The 23,140-nt window shown below is 41.5% G+C and overlaps 1 protein-coding gene across 4 annotated transcripts in view; it reads right to left on the bottom strand.

The window, feature by feature from the left end:
- LRRC3B (leucine rich repeat containing 3B) overlaps window positions 1-23,140 on the bottom strand; it is a 46,194-nt gene that overhangs the window by 13,214 nt on the left and 9,840 nt on the right. Inside the window, exon 1 of one of the 4 annotated variants that reach the window (XM_038128438.1) lies at window positions 15,401-18,532. The exons of the other annotated variants lie outside the window; for them this stretch is intronic. The gene's annotated coding sequence lies outside the window, so the exon portion shown is untranslated. Of the gene's footprint in view, window positions 1-15,400; window positions 18,533-23,140 lie in introns of those variants that run through there. 4 annotated transcript variants of the gene reach the window in all.

The raw sequence follows: 23,140 nt of genomic DNA, 5'->3' as shown, positions 1-23,140 counted from the left end.
TCAGGTGAGGATCTCCCAAGAAAGCAAAATCCAGCAGTGTAAAGCTTCAATGCCATCTTGTCCTGGCAGCACTTCCCTAATTAAGAATTTAAGGCCAGATGGAGCCATTAGATCATCTAATCTGACCCCCTGCCTACCACATGACGTGTCGTTTTACCAGTAAACCTCATATTGAGCCCAAAAATGTAGGTCAGACTGAAGTACGTCTGAACTGAGAAGACTTCTGTGCGCCCAGGGCAATACCTTTTGTGCCCACTGTTCTTGCAGCACCCTGTATCAACAATGATCATAAGAGTTAAACTACTCTAGCAGACATATTTGCTCCACCAGGATCCAGACCCCAAGCAAGAGAGTCTGTTTTCAAAAGAAAGGCTATACTGAAAGATAATGTTCCACTGTTCATCATCAAGAGCTGCATGTTACCACTGTCTCCAAATGAAAGTTAAACAAACTGGCTATTTTTTAATCTGCTTGTGAGTTACATCAGGCCCTCAGCTGCCATTAAAGAACTGTTCAAATTACATGTGTTACATCTAGGCAACAATCAGCATGTTTTCATTTTGAAATAAGTGCTCTGGAGCATCCCCAAGGCTTCCCAGAAAGTCAGGTAATTTATTTATTTATTTTCAACCATGTAGTAGTACTTTTCCAAAGTCATAACAAAACTTGCTGTATTAAGTTTCTCTTCTGAAGACATACAATGATAGCAAGTCGTTATTACAACTGGAGGGTTGCAGGCTGAAATCCTTTAAGGGTTCTCTAACCCTTACTCAGCAAAAATCTTTAGCCTGTTTGCAGCTCATCAGCTTGGCAAGGGGCAAGCGAGCCTTCCATGTTCACAGCGCTGAAATAAAAGTTATCACCAACTGCTAAATGAAAGGAACAGCTCTGAAGAAAAAAAAATCTGCTTTTCTCAGTGGAAATAAGCACCAGCCTTTATCAAACATGGAACCTAGCTGTGCAAAAAACAAAAACAAGGCACAGCTGCTCGACACTGAGTGTGCAGAGATCTTCCAGTCAGTCGCTTTTCCCAAGGAGAAAACAAAAGGAAGGAAGAGCCAAAATGAAGTGTTGCAATGGCCACCTCCAAGAAGAGAACAAACCCTTGAGGTCACATTTTTACTAAAGGAAAAGAGGTCTTTATCAGCAGCACTAGAGCACAACAGGAATAGACTGAATCTTGGTTCAATAAAACCCTTATTTTAAAGACAAGAATGTATCAGCTCTTTGTGTGTCTCCTCTGAGGTTATACAGCCAAGTTGACTTTGGCAGACCTAGCCCTAGCTGACACAAAAAGCAGGAGTTGTGAAGGGAAAAAAAAATCTTGATTAGCTGGGCAATGATCCAATAAGCAAGACACTCGAGGCTGCAAGTTCACAGCTGAAGAAGCTCAGGTAGAAATAATTTATAGCAAATTAAGTTAGGTCATGATAATGAAATTTAAAGACATGTGGGGCACCATTTATTTCACTAAGGCTTGTTGAAAAGTGAAACCCAAGCAGAGCTAACAGGAAGGCTAATTTAACTCTGGTTACTGTTGGTACTGGCACTGAGATAAACTTAACTTGACACACTTGGAATGGGAAAGAGAATATAAGAATAGGATTTTTAAAAAAACTTTTTAACACCATTTCTCCACATTGCAGGAGAAAGCAGGGCAAATTCGATCCTGTGAATCATGGCTGCTTGTTTCCCAATTTTAAAACATCCTGGCACACAGCCCTCAGTGGCAAGTGCAGTGAAAATATCTGATTGCAAGGGTTGGGAAAGGAGGGATAACAACATCTGAATTGTGAAGCCCCTGCCATCAAGGAGCAGGAGGGAGGATGGAAAAACCTAATGGGAAAAGATCTTGTAAGAGGTGCAGTCCCCTTGCAGGTCACTGGAAACCAGCAGTGTAGTTGTGATATTTTATGAAAATCCCTTTGCTAGGATTTTCTTCTCCTGAGAAGCTGAAGGGCCTCAGCTTCAAGTATAAACAATTTGTTATCTGCTACTGTGGAATGCAGCAGGTGCTTTCTTGATTGGTCAAAGTGAGATGTTTCTACTTGGTGGCCAATCGAGGAGGCAGCAGCTCTCGGACTCTCTAGGAGTCACAGAACTTTGTTATTCATTCCTTTCTATTCCTGTCTCACCTTCTGATGAATCCTTCTCTCTATTCTTTGTAGTATAGTTATAGTGTAGTCTTTTTTAATGTAATATATATCATAATATAATAAACCAGCCTTCTGAAATGGAGTCAAGATCTCTCCATCCTCTCACCAAGTCCTATCTGCCCTGAAAACCCACGGCAATACAGCAGAAATGACAGGAGGGATGCTGTCATCATTGAGGGCTCTGCAAGTTACCTCAACAGGTTATCTGGCGGCAGCCTGGGCTTTGGCTTCACTTGGCAACAGATGAGGTGCATCATGTCCTCAGCTGTCCCTCCTGCCACCCACGTCCCCCACGCTGTGAAAAACGCCAGGTGAAGGGGAAACAAGAGTCACCATAATGGATGAATGCAGCAGTTTGCAGGAGGGGGGAGGGAGAGAGTAATGAAAAAGTGTTAATATTGAAGTAATAAAGCTTGTGGCCATTTTTCAGTCTGAAACGCACAACACCATAAAACAATGCTTAAAGGCACTCACTTCTGTTCCAAACCACCTGCACGCTAAGGCACCCTGCTATTAGCACATAAGTTGTTTACTACCAGTCTTATTTCAGTCAGACTCCAGGAGAGCCATAAAGCTGAATTTCTTCACTCAGTACAGGAGTCCAAGTGGCCTCAGGTTTTCCTTGGTATGCCAAGCCCCAGTGTGTCACCTGCAATCCCTGCCCAGTCACTAACCCATTCATTTCTAGTAAGATGTATAAAAGTCAAATCAAAGCAAAGGGAATCTGTGCCTGGCACATGGCACAAATATACCCTCCTTCTTGCCTGCTTCTCCTCGAGCTCCCAAAGCAACAGCTACTCTCAGTGAGGTGTGTTCAGCACAGCTATGATGGTGGCTTTATCTGCCAGTAAGCGTTCCTCGTGTCACACTTGCCTAAAACAGTTCTGGGCACTGGTTGGTAAAACGAGACTTCTATTTCGTCTCCTGAAACAATTTCTTCAAAAAAAATGTAATGGAGAACTAATGAAATATAATGGCAAAGCAAATAAATAATGGACATTCTTTTGAAATTAAGACATTTTCATCTGCTTATTTGTCACTTGCCTCTTTTTTTTGTTTGTTTCTTTGGTTTGCTCTTTTGTTTGGCCCAAATAAAAACATGTAAGTTCAAAGCAACTCACTCACTTTTTTTTTCCCCTGTCAGAAGCAAATATTAAAGCCTGTGGAATTGGAAGAGGGAAAGAAGAAAGAGAACCAGAAGTTAATCTCAGACCTGTGCAGGCACCATGAAGGGAGGAAGCCAGATGTGGGAGTTTCACATGGGAGACCACACTGGCTCACAAGCCCATGGGTGAACTCCTTACAGCCTGGAGCCCAGCGAAACTGCCAAGCCTTAACAAGTTCTATAAATTATACCATCTTTGTGGGAGCTACATGACAAACTATGAAACAGCTCAGCAGCAGCAGCAGCATTCTCTTGATCCTATTCTATAGAGAGATACATTGGTATGGTGAAAAAAACAAGTTTTCCCCATATTTACACACATTCACAATGACAGTCAATAATGAAAAGTACCCTGTTAACTGTCCTCCTTTTTTCAAAGGCACTTTTACCTCTTATGCATTCAATTCCCACATCTGAATACAAGTTAGGAGTGCAGGACATAAAAAAGTCCAAATGGCTTAAACAACACTGTTGAGTCCCAGGCTATATACTATCAAGAACACCACAACAAGAAGTAAACCAAACTGTATCACCTGAGATCAGCATTTTTTAATCTTTTTCCTTGTGCTTCCCATCACAGGAAACATTATCTTACTCATTCTTCTTTCCTTAGTTGCCATAGATGCAGTGCCACGGTGCTGCAGCAACATGCAGCCATCTTCATAAGCTGGTTCAGATCTGAGCACTCCTGCACTCCTGACTGCTTCCCTTCTTGCTTTCAGCCTGGCAAAGATATCCCCCAGTTCCATCCTGCCCTTCCTCACTGGACAGTGAGAATAACAGACTAGCTCAAGCACAGCAAAACAGATAAAGCTTCTGTAATGAAGTGGTGCCATATACTTTTCAGTGTCACTCATTCTGGTCCAAGGACAGTTCGCATGCACTCCAAAAGGATGCTTTCTGAAAACGATAAATCTTCCTTCTCTTCCAGCTGCAAGGAGAGCCCATCCTTGCAACTTACATTTAAAACCTTTGCCTGCGGAGCAGCCCGTGTTAAACCTCAGTCAACATAGTGCTGTCGACCCATCTTCACACCAATCCACGATATGTGAGCAGCGGTAGGGTGTTCACAGGAGCAACAGCCACATGTTATTGCACCACCAGGACTCTCTAGGTGCTCTGCGCTCAAAAGTGTCCCCAAAACACAAAAGGGAGACACCCACAGCTATGGTATCAGTGTGTGCTACCAGCCACCACACGGCTGCAACATGGCAAGCAAGGAGATTGCAGGCTGGCAAGCCCATGGCTCCTAGGGGTATGAGCCTCAACAGCCCCAAAAAGCTACTATGATGGGTCTGCTTTCCCTTTCATTAGTACATTCAACCCCTCCTTTCTCTTACCACGAAAAAGCTGTCATTTTGCAAATAACCCCTCTAGAATTCTTCAAAGTTGCACACAAAAATGCACTTTGGCAAAGACCTCTGCAAACAGGGAGGAGTGGGCAAGTCAACCATCAATCCAGGAGGTGTCTTACAAGTCCATCTACAATACTAACCCGCCACATCATCATTTCATATTATAAAGTTACTTTCACAGCTGTACAAAAAGCTCCAGTAAGAATGAATGATTATTTCTCCATCAATGACTTTAACATCTGCCTTAGTAAGGCAATCATTTATTAATAACAAAATAAATAACTAGGCTTCTCTTAGAATAAATTTTAGTAGTAAAATGAGAGGAAAAAAGACTCCTATTTATAAAATGTTAGTACGTATTTTATTTAAAGTTATCCAAGTATTTCCCAGGCAAAATGCTACACCCTACCTTTACTCATTAAAATAGGACATGGCCTGAAGTTTAATGAAGAGGAAAAATAAATTTAATATCTTTTCCTGTACAGCGGCATTCTTTCAGTTAAGTAGTTTTTTATTTCTGCTGCATTTTTCATAGCATCCATATCAATACTGCTACTAACATTTTAATGGATATTTTAGTGTTATTGGAAGATACATGTTTTCTTTATTAAATATGAATTTTGAAAAACTTGGAAAAATTAAAGACATTATACAACATGAAAAACTTCAACCAAAATACAAAATTTAAGCCACGCTGGCATTTTTCTGTCTTTCTAAAAATATGGTACTTTATTAGTTCCTCCTTCTAGAGCTCTCTTCAAAACAAAGACAAGGTGCTTCATTGGTGCACTAAAGGTTGCGGCTCTTTATGAACAGGTGAACAAGGTGGCCCCACTGAAGGCTGCTCAGCTGGGCTCACACTCAGAAGCTTAGCAATGATCTGAAGCAGAAGCTCAGGTGGTTGTGGTGAGGTCCTGCAATGTGTTTTCAGACGAGACACCTGATGTGGGCTATGTTATGAACGGTCCACCATGAACAGACGCGCACACTGCAATTCTGACTTCGCAAGATGTGATGACAGCAGCAGATATGCTGAGGAAAATTAACAACCTTTTTTGTTTAACAGTGCCAGCAGAAAGCAGCCCAGAAGTTGGTACAGCTACTCTTGGGAATAATTACTGCAACACTTGCAGCCTCCCACTAGTTTTGAGGCAGTGCTACAGTTCCCATGCACAGCCATTCTTGCTTCCATGGAGGAGGAGGAGCAACCCTGGCAGATCTCCACGTGCTGCTAGGCTGAGTCCCAAGTGCTGCGCAACCCTCTAAGAGTCACTAGCTGTTTCTGGAATCTAAGAAAGGGAAAGGTTTTTAAAAAGTTATGATGAATTTAAATCTGGTGGAGCTGTGCTGGAAAGGCAAATGAACACTGCTGAGGATGAGTGGCTCCTCAGCTCTCACTCCATTCAGTGTGGATGCCCCATGTCCCTCTGGAGGGCACGGCTGACCAACCTCTGCTCCCCATCAGTGGCACATGCTCAGCAGCAAAGGGATGATCTGTGCTTTGCACCCGTTAGCCCAGACTGCTGCTGGACTTGGAGCTCAGAAGAAGGCAGGAGCCAAAATCCTGCCTCAGGCTGATGGCTTCACCCAAGAAGCAGCAGATTCTGGTCCTGCTGAGCTCAAGAGCTGTCAGGTTCCTGCTGAGCTGCAAATAAAAGCTTCGGTTTATTTTTTCCCTGCTTCTTTCTCCCCATCTGACAACTGCACATGAACACTTGTAGATTGGGACTGTTACACCCCTGCAAGCTTAAAACAACCTTGCTCAGGCACGGACGACAGCTCTCAATGGCAACATGGATGTGACTGCAGACTAATTCCCCTTGTTCTGACACATGAAAACTATCTCTGAAATCGCTGCACTGTCTGTAGTCACTCCTGTTTCACATCTCTGCAGAGTCAGCACTCAGTCAAGCAAACACAGGAAAGAAGCACAAAGAAAAAACTCACACATTTTTGGTAGATTCATACCGCTTTGTGCAGAATTCTTTTTTAGTGTAATCATGGAAAGACATTAATAGCTTAATTTAAATACAGGTCTATCAACAGACTAAATTTTTTAATACATGCACTCTGCACAGGACTGGTTTGTGTCTAAAGTACATTAAGTGAATCTCTGATATCTGGAAAGACAGACTACTAGGAAAAAAAGGGCCATCAATTTAAAAAGTACTTCTTCCTTCAATATTCTGTGCTCAGGAACTCCAGGTCACTGCAACCAGTGAGAAAACCTGGAGCCATAAAGGCTTGTATTCAGCAGAGAAGGATCCAGTGAAGGGACATTTAACTACACTGGACATACACAAGCCCATGGATCCAGGGGGGATGCATCCATGTGTGCTGAGGGAGCTGACTGAAGTTTACAGGAGGCTACTCTAAACTTTCAAAGGTCATAGGGATCAGAGGAATTTCTTGAGGACTGCATGAAAGCCAGTCCTATTTTCAAGACATAGGATCCCATAAACTACAGACAGGTCAGTTTCACCTCCAACCCTGGGGAGGTGATCAGCAAATAAATCTGGGAACAATTACCTTAACATATGGAGTAAAATTAAATGACTGGGAATAGTCAGCACAGATTTATGAAGGCAGAAATCACATCTGACCAACCTGATAGTTTTCTGCAATGAGATGCCTGCTGAGATGAGAGAGAAGTGGATGTTATTTATCTTGACTTCAGCAGAGCTTTTGATGCTGTCTCCCGTAACATCCTCATTGACATACTGATGAAGTACAGACTAAATAACTAAATGGGGAGGTGGAGAGAACACTGGCTGAACTGCTTGGCTCAGAGGGCTGTGCACAGTGGCACAAAGTCCAGCTAGAGGCCCATCACTAGTGGAATACTCCAGGGGTCAGAACCGGGACCAACATCATTTGACATTTTCACAGCCAACCTGGATAGGACAGAATCTCCAGCAAGTTGGCTGATAAAAGAAACCAGGGAGGAGCAGCTGATGCACCAGGTGGGTGTGCTGCCATCCAGAAGGACCTGGACTGGCTGGAGAACATGCTGGCAGGAACCTCATGAAGTTCAACAAAGATGAATTCCAAGTTCTGCACCTGGGTATGGTTAACTCCATGCATCACTACATGCTGGGGCCTGATCAACTGGAATGCAGGCTTGCAGAGAGCAACATCAGGGCTCTGACACACAGACACAAAGTGTGTGCCCACACGGAAAGGTGGGTAACAGCATCATGGGCTGCTTTAGAAAGACCATCACCAGTAGCTTAAGGATGCTCCTCCCCCTCCACTCAGCCCTGGTGAGATACCTGCACAGAGCTGGGTTAGTCCTGGGCTTCCTGGTATGTGCAAAACATGGACTGCAACAAGTCAGCAAAGGCCACAAAGGTGATAAAAGAACTGGAAGATGTGATGTATGAGAGGCTGAGATTCAAAGTACTGTTCGGCCCGGAGAAGGCTGAGGGCAGGTCTCATCAGTATGTATAAACAACTGATGGGAGACAACAATGAAGACAGACTCTTCCCAGTTGTGCCCAGCAAAAGGACAGGAGTCAATGGGCACAAATTGAAATATAGGGAAATCCATCTGAAAGTAAGAAAATAATTTCTTTTTCTTTTGTTCCCTCTCCCTACTGTGAGGGTGGTCACACCTGGAACAGGTCACTGGAGAGGCTGTGGCATCTCCATCCAAGCCTGGTGAACATAGCTCTGAGCAACATGCTTGAGCATGGCAGTGGACTAAGCAATCTCCAGATATTCTTTCCAGCCTCAATAATTCCATGATTACTTCCAATCAAGTTAAACAGAACAGCTGAAAGAACTACAATTCAAGAAGAAAATACTCAAAAGCAGCAGAACTTAAGGCAGAGGTAATTCTAGGCTTTGCACCATAATGTTGAAATCCTACAGATGCACATTTTTATTTCCTCTTTATGTTACACATGACTGCACAACCTGTGTGGTGTGTAAAGAAGAGATTTCATGGGGTTCTTCACTTGCAACAGGGAGTTAGTTACACACACATACCCCAAACCAGAATTTGGCTGTAGATGTTTTCTATTGCTCAGATTTTATGAAATATCTTACCACTGAGTATAGTTTCCACTATGACTACAGTAAGTAAGCAGATCCAATTACAGATGTTCTCTTTTAAAAATACTATTTGAAAGGAACATGGTGTAAAGCATTAATTGAAATGATGTTCCTTTCCACAAGAACAGTGCTTCCTGAGAAATGGTTATATTAGCCAACTAACATTGAAGAGACACAATTACTGTGTTGCTCTGTGACTCTAAATCAAAATAGTATCCTTCTTTTTTAACTCACAGCAGCATCCAAAAGCAAAGGACCAAAACTGCAAATGTTTATTCATTTTCGTAACTGAAGTCAACAAATTGAATTACTGAATTGATAGCATGACAATATCCCCAGTAAATATGCATACACTTATCTGTAAACTCTTGAAAGGAGAAGTTTTTTAAATGACAACAAGTCACAGGCAGTCAATTTATTTAGGTAAATAAATTCCTAAGAACCTAATGGACCAATTAAGTGATTAACTGAATTCAATGCATCAAACACCAACTTGGGTGCCTACTCTCATACAAGCTGTTTTAAAAACACTGCTCTTAAAGAAACCAAACAAACAGAGAGAAAAAAGAAGTCTGAGCCTCTTTTTTGAAATGCTTTTGAGCACCAAAATGCCACTCAAGCTGGCAAAAAAACAAGGGGAAACTTTCATTCTGTTTTCTGTACACAAATTACAGAAGATAATCCTCAAAGTGTAGCTAGAAAGCTTCAAAATGAAACAAGCCCACTGAACAAGCTTTCTAAAATTCCAACTTCTGTTATTAATTTTAAGATGTCAGTCAAATGGATGGTAATAGGAAATACATTTTTCCATCCTTCATTTACAATGCTCTCTTAGAACATCTGAGGCCAATTCATAACCCTCTACAGGGATATGACATTTGCCAAGAGAAAAAAAACAACTCTGCAGGAACAAGCCACCAAGGTTTTCCCTGAAGCTTCCTGTTGGGATTTGTAGCCTTAAAAGGAAAAAAAGCTTTTTTTTATGCTGGTCCTCAGCTTGCCAAACAAAGAGCCCTCGGGTGTGCTTGGTATCTGTCATTGCATTCGCTCAGGGATTCTGTGTGGCTTTCTCTTGCTATCTTCCAGCAGATCCAGCACGGATGTTTTCATCTCCTGGCATCATTCAACCACTCTATCAGGCTATTTGCTTAACCCAGAAACCCCAGAGCCCCTCAGGAGTCCGAGCTCTGAAGGAAAGTTCAAGCACCAGAAGACACTGCAGAAGCAAGGCATTCCACCTCTGCCCAATACTTCTACAGGTCCAGAAAATCTGGAGGTGAGAAGGGGGGCACCTCTGCTTGACCATATTTTTTTCCAAAGCCACCAAGGGAGTCATCCATGAGGATAACCTTCACTTGTAAGCAAAGGACCTACGGGATCATGCAGTTCCTGCCTTGGGAAAAAAAAAAAAAAAAAAAAAAAAAGCAACTACCACCTGAATTTTCAAGTTTTTCAAGTTCACAGTAACAGAAATACCTTTGGAATTCATGCAGTAATAGCACTGATAGCAGACAAATTCCTCTTAAATGCCCTGAACAATTTGGTTTTACACTTCAAGGCAACAAGTTTAATTTCTTCTACTGTTTTACATTGAAGAGAAGTTCCCTTAGGTACTAAGCCTAATAAAAAGGAGCCCACCACATACTTGGCCACAGTCATTACTTTTGAGCACTGAAAACCACTGCTCACTGCTTTTCTCATAGTGGAAAAGGGCCATGCAGAGGAAATTCAAATGACCAGATAATTCATAAAAATACTATATAATATGATATATTTAAGCATGGCTACATAAAGTAAGCAAGATTAAACAGTATGGCAAAGAGAAGAAGTGAAGTACAAACATATTTTCCCTTATAACACCAAACAGAAGTCACATTCATTTAAGCAAATATTTTTCTGTATTGATAGAAGCCAAATACGTGGGGTAAACTGCTGTGCTTTTTTTCTGTTTGCTTCATATAAAATCACACAGAAAATGTGTGTTCACATAACACTAACAACAAAATGCTCTTTGCTATATTTCAAGCTGTTTGTAATGAACATTTTAGCTCTCTCAAAAGGTGAAGAATAAATCAGCCAACCTCTTTATGCATGCCCTGTGAGGATACCCATCATCAGTAAAAACAAATTTCACTAGCCTTAGTCAGCAAGCTGCAGTGGCATGTGGCAAAACTATGACATGCACCAAAAACTTAAACTTCTTAACTGGTAGCAAGATACAACAGAATATGCCCACTGAAAACTACCCAAATTTCCCAAATGGCCTTTGAATAGCTTTCCTTTTTGAACAAGAACTTCACATTATATCTGTGCACATTATTTTCCCCTTCCTCCCTGAATTCTAAACATTTTTCTTACATTTACTTCTTCTGAGATTCAGTAGTGACAGTTTCTTCTTTACACTCCTACATATATTTTGCACAAGCTGTTAAACAGAATTAGTCCATGCTCCTCTTTCACATTTTTCCTGTGCTCTGAAGGAACCTAATACACAGACTTCTGAGAAATCCCAGCTTTGACCCTTACCACCTAGCTACTAACTTGTGCAAACATGGTTTTCCAGGCTGAAGAAAGATCTTGTGGACTGTAGTCATGCAGACACTCCAAATGGCCACAAGAAACATTTACCAGGTGAAAACAGGTCCCAGGTGGCTGACAGCAAAGGAGCGTGAACGCAGCCCTTGGAAGACAAGTTGAACATGCAAATGTTAACTCTATGCTGCCTTTAGCTACCATGACATCCCTTACAAACAGATAACCAAAAAAACATTGCCTGGCATCATTTCACATTTTGCACTCTGCATGTACAATAACCCAGGTGAGTCCTAAAGGATACCATCTGCAAGAGGGCTGGCTGGGACTTGTACCTAAATACAAAAAGAAATTATTCATTTACCTTGAGCATAAAGGTACTCACTCCTCAAATTTAATGAGAAGTCTTTATTGCAAATTTCCCCTTACCATTCAAAATCAGCATGAACAAGTTAGAATCACCTAGAGAAGTGATATATTGTGGTATTCACAGACCTAGCAAAACAGAAAGATTGATGTAAGCAAATTCCCTCCACCTCCCCAAAAAAGGCAAAATTACACCCTGCTCATTCTTTCAGTTGGAGTTCACTAATTGCCTTTTAGCTGGAAACAAGAACAACCAGTTTTGTGGAAACAATCACTAGCCTTAATGTTTGATTTTTAAAAAAATAAAAATAAAAATACCAGAAGCGATACTAGGAAGAAAGCAAAGTGAAGCAGCAATGTAACTGTCAGATTCTGGGAGATGAAATAATTCAAGTCTGAACATCCTTCGTTCCCCATGTGGCAGGGCCACATGGCAGCAGGAGCAAAATCATCATGTGCAGTATCTGAAGCCCGTGCCACAGAATAGAAAAAAAAGGTGGATAATAAAGAATAAACCTATTATGCAAGTGCTGATATGTTTAAATCTGGTGGCACACTAGCACTTCCTGCAGAGCTTTCTGCCAAGCACAGAATCCTTGGGGAAAATGGCTTAATCCCCAGCAATGACGCAGTGTGAGAAGCCTATCTGGGACATACTTAATGCCGTCCTCCACACGGAGCGTGCACTTCCAGGAATAAAGAGTTAGTCACCATGTCTACCTCCACCACCCATCCCCTCATCTTTTGCATATCCTGCTCTGCAGAGACAGGCATTCACACCTACAGGATGCTGCTAAGTCATGTGGGGACATGGCATGCAGGGAACTGCTCTTCTGAAGAAAACGCCTGCAAATACAATGGACATCCCACTAAGATTTCTTTTTTCACATGGATTCCCACAGGTGGTTTTGCTACACCCAGTTCCTGAATGGAAGCACCAATCTGCTTTTGCACCAATCTTCTCATGAAGGTCAGAAAGGTCCAGAGAGCATCTTCTTGCATACACTGAGACTCAAGGGAGTCATATGAAACAGATAATTAAAATGGTTTCAAATCACAGAATAACTGAAGTTGGAAAAGACCTCTAAGATCATTGAGTCCAACCATTAACCTGGCCACATCCACATCCATCACTAAAGCATGTCCACAAGTGCCATGTGCACATGCCTTTTGAATGATTCCAGAGATGGTGATTCCACCACTTCCCTGGCAGCCTGTTCCAATGCCTGGAACAACCACTTCAGTGAAGAACATTCTCCTAATATCCAGTCTAAACCTCCCCTGGTGCAATGAGGCCATCTTCTCTGTCACTTGCTACCTGGGAGAAAACAAGAAGCCCCTTAGGTATAGATTCATCTCCAAGTTACACGAAACCATTTTTTTTCCATTTTTTCCCCTTCTCTGTCGAATTGTGATTTATGCTGAATGCTGTAAACATTTCTAGTTAGCTCACTTCCAAAGCTCATCTCAGAGTGAGATAAGATCACATGCAGCAATCCCATGAAGCAAAGGAATGAGTCATCGGTCTGAAAGTTAAGGAACAGACAAAACTGTAGATTCAGACCAAGGTAAGCATAGTAATGAATGAAACAATTCTACATTACATCTCTGGAGAGAGCAGTCTAGAACAGCAACTCATAAATAGACCTACCTAACACAGCATTTAAAAGTATATATAGGGTCACCAGTGGGATACTTAGGATAAAGACTCCACGGAATTCAAGAAAGGGGGAAAATCTCCCTGAAAAATGCTTAAAACAGCTGTAGAAATTCAATTACAGCAGCAAACACTTCTGCAACTAAGTTGGTCAAGTCTGTGTCCTGTGTTTTTACAGGCAGGCATGAAGACTATGGACTCCGAAAATGTAATTTTTAAACAAAGTAAATAATTTAATTGCCAGTGAACTCTATTCATTTTAGTTCTACTAAAAGCAGTACAATTGTCTACAAAGAAGAAAAAAAAGGCAATAGTGCAAATGCTCTCTCATTTTGAATACAAGTGGTTTCTTCTTTGACTAAACAAAGAGCACTCAAAAATGAGAGTGTGTCTCATGAACCACACTGACAAAAAAGGCTCAAAATCTGTTTATGTGATTTTGCTGGTCTATATGCAAGTAATCTAGGTAATAAGCTTGGACTTCTACCACAGCAACTGAGACCAAAGCATGTCCCCAGAGATCTATAGCCTGATTAGTGACAGTAAGCTGAGATAGCACAGCCCCAGCTGCTCAATATTACACCAAAAAAAAAAAAATAGAGGTGGGCAGGTTCAGAGAAAGATGCACATATTGGTTTCACTCCTATTAACAATTTACCCCTACTATCTCACTCACCCACTCCCTCTTCACCAAAGCATGAAATGACAGCTGCTTAGATTTAAGCTGTTCAATATTCAGTTTACTGTCATCACAGATTACAAAATAAATTGACAAAATGCCACCATTCCACACAGCAATTCCCAAAAAACACGCTAGCCCTGTGAATCTTCAGATGTTTTGCTCTCCTGAAGTCTTCTGCTCCGTCTCCACTTAACCAGCCACAGCTCCCGCACTGAGCTGCAGCCACAGCTCCTTCTCCTTCTCTGCTCCAAGGCAAAACTGAGGATCACTGAGGGTGCAATACACATCAGGGGGATTTTTCCCCCCAATCCTTCACCTGCACTTGAGCATTGCATCCCAATAATTTCCGTTTAGTTACTGCATGCTACAGAGATCATACCTACCATCTCCAGGGAACCTTATCCACATCCAGGGCATGACTGCCTGAGCTAATTTAGCCCTCACTGAGAGAAGGAAAAGAGAGTGGGAAGAAGGAGAGCCTGGAAATAAGGCCTTCAGCTTGGCTCTTCAGGAAACTTCCCCACACAGTGACTCTGCAGGCTCAGGTGCACCATTCACAAGTGTAAATTGGGGTGGTCCTCTTCCCACTAACACTTCAGCCCAGCCATGCTGCAACATCCTGTGCACTGACTGTGTCATCTAGGCACGGTGGACACGCTCCAAGTGTCTGGCTGAGAAGGGTGAGGACCTCATCAGGGAAAGTAATACCAAAAATGTATTAAGAGGAAGAGTGTTCAAAACAGGGCAGTGCCATTTAAAGACCTCCAACGTATACTAGAATGTCCCACGGAGGGAACACTACTAAATTTTTATATTGATAAATCCAGACACATGATTCAACAGCTTAATAGGATGATAACTTTGAAGATTATAAAGACTACATCTCTTCTTCTCCAATCTGGACCTGCTTTTTCACTTACTGATTTTTTTAAGGAAGCTCAGCTTTCATCTCTATTTCATGGCTTCTAATTAGCTTATTTCTCATTTTAAGTATTTACAGCTTGGGAGTTGAAAAAGCAATGGGATAAGTGAAGAGCAGAAGAAACAAAAATTGGCTATGCAGGATAACCACTCCAGGAGCTGGACCACCTAACCTGCAGGCAGGATGGAAAGCAGCTTGGGAATGTCTCCTTCCTGTTCATGAAAACACAAGGGGCTGTGACTTCCCACCAGACTGCAGCTGCATCACACCTACCACGCAGTGACTCAGAGCACCCCTGCCATACACACAATTAAGTCCTGTCAAGCCACCACTGACCACCTCTAGTGCACAGCACATGGCACGCTTTAATTTAGCATTAGCAAAATACCAACAGCCCCTGGAGAGACTTGGATTTAATTCTACTTCAAAAATATGTTCACTGTACTAGAAGTAAAGTAGCACCAATGAATAATAATTACTAACTGTCAGCTCTTTGAACATTTTCATACCTCTACTGAAAGTCTTGGAAAGGATGGCTCCTCTCTCCCAACATGAATGCCAGAAAGAGTATTTTTTCTGAAAAGGAAGACCACATCAGATTGCAAATGTTAACTCTACATTTCCTTTCTAAACAGTCCAGATCCTGAAAGCAGAAGGAACAAGAATACAGTATGTAAAACTGCAGCTCAAATGTTTTCAGCAGCCCAGTAAAATCCTATTGCACACATTTTTGTGAGTTAAGAAACAGATCTGCTGAGAGGCACAGCATGTATTTCATGGCAACAGTACAGATCCATGTTACGGCTTCCTGGGAAGTCACTGCTGTGTAAAAGGATATGACTGGCTTCACAGGTCAAGGTAAAATTTACTGTCCTGAAACAGACTGAAAATGAAAAACAGTCAGTGTAGCAGTCGAAACACACAGAGCTATCAGAAGGGGATGAGGAGCAGGATACATCAACACCAATTTATACAATTTAAATACCACAGGCGATGCTCTTCTTCTCCACCTGACAATTTCACTTTTTGCTTTCCATTTTCCCTGGCTTTTCAGCCCTTTGGAAACCTCACTCACAAGGGAGAAGATGTCACATTTCCACTGGAACAAAATTGGCTTATGACACATTGTGTAATTCCAAAAATACATTATGCATTAATTAGACATACTCCTGTCATCAAGACCTTAATTTCTAAGATCTGCTTTTCCAGATACTATTAGAAAATTCCTCTGCCTCAGCTACCTAACTTATAACACTTTAGGAGGCAAAGTGTCTTCTTGCTCATCCCAAGGTCCTTCACCTGGAAAATTCACAAATCTCCAGGGAAGGTCTGCTTGAATCTCTTTTTGAACATACAACGTTCTCACCCTAGCGAGTGACTGCTGGTGAGCTGCTTTTCTCAGCCAACACTTTGTATTTTAATTCCTGTATTTTCTTCACTAATTTCCCTCCCTACTTTTGGTTCCTATCCACTCTTTCACTTTGTTTTGCTCTCCAGATCTGTGTGTCCCTCTTTGTCACCAGACTACCATGCGTGCTGCAGGTTATCTCGAATTCTGCAAAGGAGTACAGTCATGATTTCTGTGCAATACCCTACAAGCTTGGGAGTGTGTCTGGCAACTGTTCAAACTGTTCAGGTAGAACCCTAAAACTTAAGTGGGACATTTTCTGTAAAATGGATGTGCTTCTGCTACATAAACTTTATGCCCTCCTACCTTCTCTAAAATTACAGCTGCTTCAGTCTTGATTGTAAAAAGGCAGGAACAGAGAGAGACAGGATGTATACACACGCTGGTATGCTTTATAATGCCTTCTGATGGACAATTAACTGTAGTCTGTGAGTCAGAAAACTGCAAGAGATCTACCTCACACAATTTTATGACCTTTCTTAGGAGTTATATACCAGTTCAGGTAAGGTGCCATTCCATCTTCACAACAGACCTCACCTGGTTAAATACTACACTGCTCTTGCAGATAGCGGAATAATTACATGCACACACAAATCAGATGATGTAGTGCTATGTATTTTTCACAGAATGTCCAAAAGTCCCATTCCCTGGTTTCAGAGTTTGATGATAAACAATGTGAGTGGGCTCCAAAAACCAGAGATCCACCCCAAACTGTATATGTTGCTGACATCAAACTTGCCACTCTAAATCATCCCTAAATTAAAATATAAAAAGGACACTTCACAGAGATAATAAATACTAATAACTTTTTCACAGCCTTCAATACACACTCATTTGCACTTGTGAAAGACAATTACAAAACCTTACTCTGACTTTATGCATCACCAAACCAAAACAGTAAATGTAATGTACCCACATACTCCCTTTGCACTGCTCTCTGTGACTGCAGAGAGTCTTGGAGAAATGCAAACCAATATTGATAAAATAAAGATTTCCTTTCTGTGTCCTATCCCACTGTTTTTTGTTTAATTGCTTCCTTGTCTCGCCATCAAAAATCAGAGTACCATTTACTGTCACAAAGCTGTCCTGGACATAAAGGAAAAGCAAAGTTCTTATTTTTGAACCAAATTCCTTAGATGGGAGCATTGCCCAAGCAAAAGCAGCCTGGCTGGGCTGTGTAGGAGGGTAGGAGGCAGGGGATAACAATCTTAATATTTTTGGATGCAAGTTTAGGGAAAAAAAAAAGCAAAGACAGATGCTGTTAGCTGCAGAGGACACCTGAGAAGTCACTCCACAGCACTCCACACATGAGCCAAGACTGATCTTTCTTTTCCTTCCCACATACCTGGGCAAGCAGCCCAGCTAAAAGCACACAGCACCAGCAAGGAGACTCTGCTCTGAATGTGCTCTTTATACAACATACATTAGACAATTTGACCAAAAACACCCGTAAATTCTGCCCAGAACCAAAAAAAAAACCACCAACCAGAGCCAAAGCACCACTGCCAAGCTGGAGAAAATGACCCTGACTTGGGGAGCAGCTCTGGCAGAAGCAGAGGGGGAAAGACTGGAAGATGTCTTCTTCTGTTCAAACATGCTCTTAGTCATGTCTTTGTCAGTAACTATTGTTTTTCTGCCAAGTTTGCATAATCCTTAGCACAACAAGGTATGTTTAGCACATGATCTTTCAAAAATACCTTTTTTAAAAAGAAATTATTTGTGCAGCTATAAAATCTAAAAACCTTCCGATTACAGATTTTACTCTGGTCTACTTCATTACACACCTCGTGTGTAAACTTATTACAGGAAAATGTTACCTAATTAAATTTATTATGCTGTGTGGGGTTGCTTTGTTAACTTAGTTAATTAAAAACTTCTCAATTTATGTAATTTATCATGGCATGACCATTGTTAATGAAGCTCACAAAAGATACTGTTGGATAAATTCATGCAAAGGAGAAGAAGCAGAGCAGAATGAAGGATTATGTTCTCAGACTTGCGAAGCAAAGAAGCCTGAAATAAATGGAAGTTGTGAGTGTTTGAAGCAGACAGTGCATTTATTGTAATTATTTCAGGCTGCATGCTGATTGGAAAAGATTAACATAAATAGGAGCTGCTATTGCAGATGTTTCTATTCTTGCTAGGAAATCCCTTGAATATAGGAAGCACAGAATAAAAACGTGAAGATGCTGTACTACAGAATTGCAACTTTTTTTCTATTATTTTTTTCTGTTCTGGACAAACCAGAAGAAATATAAATAAAGCTTTTAATCCTTCAGGACTTGAAGGAAAAACATCACTTCTCTCTTCTTCTATCTTTAACATGATAAAACCTCCAGATGTCATCTGACTACCCAGCAAGGAACACTTTGCACATTCCCTCCTCCCTTCCAGAAGTGCCCTTAAACTGTGTGGCACCCAGGTCACCTCCAGAGGCTATATGGCCTGCAGCTACAACCATAGGCAGTGAAATAAAATCCACAGTAATTAACAGCATTTAAGAACCTTGTTCCTCCATTCACAGCAGCAAATTGGATACATTAATAATTCACATGTAATTCTGGTATTTCTGACTTCCTTTCCACATTAACCAATGGCAAAATTTCCATTCAGTCTGGAAAAAAATACACAGAACTCTTCTTTTGAAAATTTTCCAAAATTTAGAAGTAGATAAAAATACCCAATGACAGTCCTGGAGGTGTGTATAATACCTCTCATGCTATCTTCTGTTTACCTTCCTAACATCTCATAATTTGTTTCCTTGTCTCCCAAGGATCCTAAGAAACAGAAACCAAGAATTAAAGTAAATGACTCACGGCAGGGCTTTTTTGACTGCAACTTCAACCTTCTCAGGTCACTGCAACACTTTTAAAAAGAAGTATTATACAACTATTCAAGCTCTTTGGTTATTTGTGGACCAGCTGCATGAAGTATCCTCCATACTGGTAAAGATCAGCATGAGTCAAAGATGCTGCTTCAGTACAGTATCTGCCTGAACATTATTTCCTGTGGTTCTGCACTAAACATGAAGCAAAACATCATATTGGGCCCATCCATACACCAAGGTACATCTCCTTTACACTGTGTTTCACAGTCACAGGGCACTCAGCCACACCACCACGAGCTAGTCCCTAGAACTTCCCCAGAGCCTGAAGACCTAAGGGGTTCCTCAGACCTGTGCTTTGTCCATACTGGATGATGCCAGGAACGTGTCAGACCTAAACACAGTTTTCTTGGCCCAGAAGAAACATCCTCTGCTGCCTGGGACTCGCTCTTGTGCAAGATCAGGGTCCACCAAGGTACCCCAGGGTGCTGGACACCACTGCTGCCAGCCCTGCTAGCAGATGGCCCTGGCTCTTTCCCAAAAGAGATCAGGCTGTTGAGGAGGATGGTTGCATGGTGACCAGCGGCTTGAACGCTGCCAGGAACCAGAACCCCACTGAGCACCTTTTTCTCACAGCACAGACACTACCGTGGCGCCCAGCTATGACAGTTTCAGTGACAAACTCCACTGACAGCACGGCAGGTCTCATACTCCAAATCTGTCCCTCTTTTTCAATGTTATGAAACAGTATCATCGACTGCAGCTCAGGTGCAGCTTTAAAGTAAAATGTACTAGAACAAAAACAACAACCCTGTCTAACATTTACAGAGCGACTTTCAGCGGAGTGGATCTCATGGGATTTCTTAAGCCTTTCCAAGCCAACTGTATAATGCCACAGGTTTTCACAAGTGTAGCTAAGGGCAGACTTTGGGTGTCCATACATATGATTTCTTCGATTCACTGCCAGCTGGAAGGGATCAAACACTGACAGAACACAGAAGCAATTCTATGTAACCACACTGCAGAGGAATGAAAGCATGGCCAGTGGCAAAGGGAACTCACCACAACTGCTGGGCTTTGAAAAAGGAGGGGGGGGGGAAAAAAAGTGCTGCTTCCTCAACATAGTAGGGTGGCAACAGAAATTCTACCCTATTTACAGGGGGAAGTGAGGGATTTATGGGCAAAATTACATATTCTGCAAACCGCTGCCAAAGGACTGCCCTTGAATGACTGAAGTGAGATCCAAATCTCCCTAGACTAACTACCTAACAGGGCTCAGCAGGAATGAAATGCATTGTATGACTGTCACTTCTATCATTTTGAGCAGAATCTTGTTTTAGTTGTCTGTCAGATGACAAGGGTAGATATGAATTCAATAGATGATACTAAAGTCCCAGAAACAGTTATTTCAAGTATTTTTATATTGCAAGTTAGGAACAATACCTCACTTCCCATCTGGAATAATCCTGTATTCAAACCAGTACAAATAACATCCAGTCTCAAGGTGTTTTCATTATGATTTTGCATAAGTCTGTAAAAAATGGAGACAGCATGCACATTATAGACATAAATCTATTATGCCTTACACCCACATAAATCAAAGCAATTGCACCAAGCTCAGACACAGGTTTACCTGAAATCTTTAAATATGAGTGATTTTCAAGCAAAAAAAGAGAAAAATAAATCCACAGTAGTGATGTTTCCAAACTAAATACCAATCTAATCACAACCTCTGTACAGCCCCAGTCTCAGGTCTGAACCTAGGCACCCAGTCTCAGGTCTGAACCTATTCCCGTGGTTTCTTTTTCTTCAATAATCCAGCTTCTTCCCCAGCAGGTCCAGCCACCAGCTGCAGCAAGGGTACAGAAAGGGTAGCTCCAGGCACCTGCACTGAAAGACTTCTGCTGCCCTGTTTCATGCAACCCTTAGCCCTTATAAAGGGTCAAGTTGGTGCCTTGGAAGAGTCCTCTGCAGCTGACACCTCAAAGAGAGGGTAAACAGCTTTTTCTGAGAGCAGCAGCAGTGTAAAGGGAAGACAGCAGGATAAAAAGAAAGCTCTAGAAAGTTTAGGGACCGTAAAGATTCTCATTAGTATCAAAATACTTTCAAGTAAAATTACATAAAATTCACTTTTTATTAACTTATAATAAGTCTATGTCATAATAAAACATCTTCTCCCCCCCGATTGGGAAACACTGAGATTTTTTACTTGTTTAAGCATTATGAAGACTCTTCTGTCACCTGAGAACACTTTACCTTCTTATTTAGAAGGACCATTTTCCTCTGAGAAAGAAAAAGAACTATTCACCTCCCATTTCAGACCTTCTAAGCCTGTTCTAGGAATTTTTTTCTTTGTTGTACCACCATCTTTCCTGGACTTTGTTCTTTAAAGATCACTTTGGTCCAGAGGAAAACTAGAACAAGGCTTTAAAAGTATTGGGGAAGCAAAACAAATCAAAGAAGAAATGCCTGGCAAGTTAGAAAACACTGCAAACCCATACTGCCAAAGTCACATGGGTACTCCCTTCCACCCAGTGCTGAGAACACTGAAATCTCATCTATCCATTTCACAACTACACCATGCCACTCATTAAGGAAAAGGAATTGAGCCCTTTTGCTCAGTAAGGTTTTGGAATAGCCTTCCTGTAGCCCTCAATGACAACTTTGAAAGCCTCATGTAAACAACAGCAATTAAAAGCACTGTCTAGTTACACTGACAATACTCATGCTAACAGTCAAACTGGTGTTTTAGACTGTAGGAAGTGTAACTGAATCTGGCAGCAGCAGAACTGCTAAAGGTACTAAAACCTTGCCATAATTCCTTTTTCACTCTGGACCAGCCACCCATCCTATAAGGAAACTCCACTTTTGTAGAAAAGCTCAGCTCTTGAGCAAACTTTTAAGGGATGCCGATCACTGCTGACAGCTGTGAGCCCAGAGACTGAGCTCCTGTCTGAGATGCCGCCCTGGATGCATTAGGAGCTCCGTGACTTGGCCTTTGCACTAAGGCTCATGTCTCAGCCTTGACAAATCCTCATGACCTGTGCATGTCTAAAACACTCATTTTCTCAGGGCCCAGAAAAATGCCTCCATTGGGGCTGCCAAGAAAGCAGTTGTAGGCTTAGCAAGGACATGCTGTAGTATTAATGGCGTGTTTTATCTTTTACCTCTCACCAGAAGTACAAACCTTAAAGGAAATGTTTCTGCAGGTGCTGATTACTCTGCCTTTCATCTCTTCAGATGAGCCTTCTTACAGGGGTATTTTATCTGGTACATCCCTGCCAGCTCTTTACAGACATCACTTCCCTCTCATTTCACTTTCTCTAAATCCTGACATGCAAACCCAAGCTGAAGAACACCACCCCCATCACACCTGATGAATTAGTAATGACAGCAGCTGGTGCTTTTGCTTAGTCTGTTTGGGTTTTTCTTCTGTAGGGTCAAAGAAATCAAGTTCACCCTTCAAATGAACCAAGGGTCAAATCACTAATGAAAAATTAAAGGCTTTCACCATTATGGGGAGCTACAGCACAGCCCAGAGTTTTCTTTGGTTCTTGCCACAACCATTGAATAGCAATGTTCTCCTTACGGCATCTGAGGAATACAGTGCTTCTCTCTAACCTGAAGGAGCACAATGGCATAGGAAACAGGTTTCAGAAGGTTTACACAGATGGGCTTTTTCTTTTTTCCCATTCTGGTGTGAAAATGTTGAGAATAACGTAATTATTTATATTGCATTTGTTTTATAAGTGAAAATACAGATCACTTGCTTTTAATTTCCTTTTTCCAGGTTCATCCTTCATTTAGTAGGAACTATAAAAATTCATTTGAAAAAGTAATGTATGCAAGACTAATAAAGTTCAAGTGCAAAATATTTTTAGAGGCAGCTTAGGTACAACTATTAAGTTGTCAAATAAAACCATCTAGTCTAAATTATACCGGAAAAGGGTCAAAGTTTATGGCTAATTTCTCCGATTGAAACTGTTTCCAGAAGCACTTCCATGCCAAATGCTGCTA

Source organism: Motacilla alba, chromosome 2 (genome assembly GCF_015832195.1).
Source record: "Motacilla alba alba isolate MOTALB_02 chromosome 2, Motacilla_alba_V1.0_pri, whole genome shotgun sequence".
Lineage (NCBI taxonomy): Eukaryota > Metazoa > Chordata > Aves > Passeriformes > Motacillidae > Motacilla > Motacilla alba.
The sequence above is the reverse complement of the archived record's forward strand: the minus strand, read 5'-3'. Positions and strand labels throughout refer to the sequence as shown.